Source organism: Bombina bombina, chromosome 7 (genome assembly GCF_027579735.1).
Source record: "Bombina bombina isolate aBomBom1 chromosome 7, aBomBom1.pri, whole genome shotgun sequence".
Lineage (NCBI taxonomy): Eukaryota > Metazoa > Chordata > Amphibia > Anura > Bombinatoridae > Bombina > Bombina bombina.
Window position 1 is genome coordinate 570069031 of NC_069505.1, and position 3719 is coordinate 570072749.

Sequence of the window (3719 nt, forward strand, 5' to 3'; positions counted from 1 at the left end):
AACTATTTAGTATGGTTGTTTTTTGGTGGTTGTAGATGTGTAACAGATTTTGGGGGTCAAATTTAGAAAAAGTGTGTTTTTTTCCATTTTTTTCATCATATTATATATATTTTTTTAATAGTAAATTATATGATATGATGAAAATAATGGTATCTTTAGAAAGTCCATTTAATGGCGAGAAAAACGGTATATAATATGTGTGGGTACAGTCAATGAGTAAGAGGAAAATTACAGAAATGTAAAAATAGCCTTGATCCCAAACGGTCAGAAAATGGAAAAGTGCTGTGGTCCTTAAGGGGTTAAATACCTTTTCTCATGATTGGATGCACCTGTCTAGGAAGTTCTTAATGGGCTCACCAAACCAATTGTGTGTTCTAATTAATCAGCTAGGTAGTTATAGGTATTCAAATCAACAATATGACAAGGGTGCCCAAATTTATGCACCTGTCTAATTTCGTTTTGATGCATATTGCACATTTTCTGTTAATCCAATAAACCTCATTTCACTACTGAAATACTATTGTGTCCTTCAGTTATTTGATAGATCAAAATGAAATTGCTGATTCAAACACCCAATTATTTATAAATGAATATCATGGAAATTATCAGGGGTGCCTAAACTTTTGCATACAACTGTATATATATATATATATATATATATATATATATATATATATATATATATATATATATATATATATATTTGTAGCCAGGACATAACTATCAAGTGCTGTCTAAGCATGTCCTGATAATTGATTATTATTGATAACTATTGATTAAATAGGAACCCAGCACAGTCTAAACCTGTCCTGAAAATTTGCTGGCAGGACGTCACTATTGATTAGCTAGAAAGTCAACACAGTCTAAACCTGTCCTGATAATTTGCAGGCAGGACGTCACTAATGATTAAATAGAAACCCAGCAGTGTCTAAGCCTGTCCTGATCATTTTCAGACAGTTTGTCACTGTTGATTAGATAGAAACTCAGCACTGTCTAAACCTGTCCTGATAATCTGCAGCCAGGGTGCTACTAATAGAAACGCAGCACTGTCTGAGCCAGTCCTGATAATCAGTAATTATGTAGCCACATCTGATTAGATAGAAAACCTGCACTGTCTGAGCATATCCTGATAATCTACAGCCAGTATTTCACCTTCAATTATATACAAAATCCAGCAATGGCCAAGCCTGTCCTGATTATTTGCAATTAGAATGTATTTTTTTTTATTAATAGAAGCCTAGCAGTGCTGAGCCTGTCCTGATAATCTAAAGCCAGGACAGCACCTTTGAAAAGGAAGAACACCAGCACGGTCTGTGCCTGTTTTGATCATCTGTAGTCAGGTGATCATGTTACATAAAATATTAACTCTGCAATGCCTAAACCTGTCCTGACAATCTGTAGTCATGTGACCACTTTCTAAAATATATAAACCAAGCACTTCCTGTATCTGTCCTCATCATCTTCACAAATATGAGTTCACATTACATAATAAAGAAATGCTGTATTTTCTGTGTCTGTTTGGTAATCTGCTATCATTATAACAAATCTGTTTTGATAGACAACCAGCACTGTCTAAGCCTGTCTTGATAATCTGCAGCCAAACGTGACACTACATTAGTTATACACGCAGCACTGTATTAACCTGTTCTGATCATTTACAGGCAGCAAGGCACATTTCCTTAAAAAAAAAAAAAAAAAAAACAGCACTGTCTGAGCCTGTTCTGATAATCTGCAGCCAACATGTCAAATTACATTAGTTATAAAACCAGCAATGTCTGAACCTGGCCTGATAAACTGCAGCCAGGATATCACACTGCATTAGTTGTAAAACCAGCTCTCTCTAAACCTGTCCTGATAATCTGTATCTAGGGTATCACACTACATTAGTTATAAAACCAGCACTGTCTGAACCTGGCCTGATAAACTGCAGCCAGGATATCACACTGCATTAGTTGTAAAACCAGCTCTCTCTAAACCTGTCCTGATAATCTGTATCTAGGGTATCACACTACATTAGTTATAAAACCAGCACTGTCTGAACCTGGCCTGATAAACTGCAGCCAGGATATCACACTGCATACGTTATAAAACCAGCTCTCTCTGAACCTGTCCTGATAATCTGTATCTAGGGTATCACACTACGTTAGTTATAAAACCAGCACAGTCTGAACCTGGCCTGATAAACTGCAACCAGGATATCACACTGCATTAGTTATAAAACATGCACTGTCTGAACCTGTCCTGATAATTTTCAGTTAGAACTTCACACTACATTAGTTAGAAGGGAACACTGTTTAAACCTTTGGATAATCTGAAGCCAGGTCATCACACTGCATTAGTAATAACACGAGCACTGTCTGAACCTGTCCTGATAACCTGCGGCCAGGACTTTACACAAGTTATGCACACACTGCACTATCTGAACCTGTCCTGATAACCTGCAGCCAGGACATCACATTTTACCAGTTAGGCACACAGTACTGTCTGAACCTGTCCTGATAATGTGCAGACAGTACATGACACTGCATTGGTTATATAAAAAATCAGCACTGTCTGAGTCTGTCCTGATAATCTGCAGTCAGGACATCATAATGCATTACAAAAAATAAAATAATAATAATAATGTGCTGCCAAGTTGTTACACTTCACCATCTAGACACACAGCACTATCTAAACCTGTCCTGGTAACTTACATCCAGTACATCACACATTACCAGTTAGACTCACGGAATTGTTTAAACCTGTCCTGATAACCTGCACCCAGAACATCACACTTTGCTAGTTAGGCACACAGTACTGTCTGAACCTGTCCTGATAACACACAGACAGTACATGACACTGCATTGGTTATAAAAACAGCACTGTCTGAACCTGTCCTGATAACTTGCACCCAGAACATCACACTTTGCCAGTTAGGCACACAGAACTGTCTGAACCTGTCCTGATAACACGCAGACAGTACATTACACTGCATTAGTTATAAAAATCAGCACTGTCTGAGTCTCTCCTGATAATCTGCAGCCAGTACATCACACTTCACCAGTTAGACTCATGGCATTGTCTGAACCTGTCCTGGTAATTTACAGCCAGTACATCACACTTCACCAGTTAGACAAGCACCACTTTCTGAGCCTGTCCTGATAACTTACAGCCAAGAGATCACACTTCACCATTTAGACACAAGGCACTGTCTGAACCTGTCCTGATAACTTACAGCCAAGAGATCACACTTCACCATTTAGACACAAGGCACTTTCTGAGCCTGTCCTGATAACTTACAGCCAAGAGATCACACTTCACCATTTAGACACAAGGCACTGTCTGAACCTGTCCTGGTAACTTACAGCCAGTACATCACACTTCACCAGTTAGACAAGCACCACTTTCTGAGCCTGTCCTGATAACTTACAGCCAAGAGATCACACTTCACCATTTAGACACAAGGCACTGTCTGAACCTGTCCTGATAACCTGCACCCAGGATGCCACACTTCCTCAGGCTCCCAGCATTGCCTGTGCTTGCCAGATAATAGTCAGAAACCACTGCTTTATTGTGATAATCAACTGGTCACTGCAATTTGTAACTTCCTGTGTCATGAGTACAAAACCAGTATATCCAGAAAGGGTCAATAGATGGGCGGAGAGGGGAGAAACATGAGCCTTTGTCTAGAGGAGAGAGAGAGAGGGTTGTCCCATCTGGCTATCCGTAGCAGCTGCACC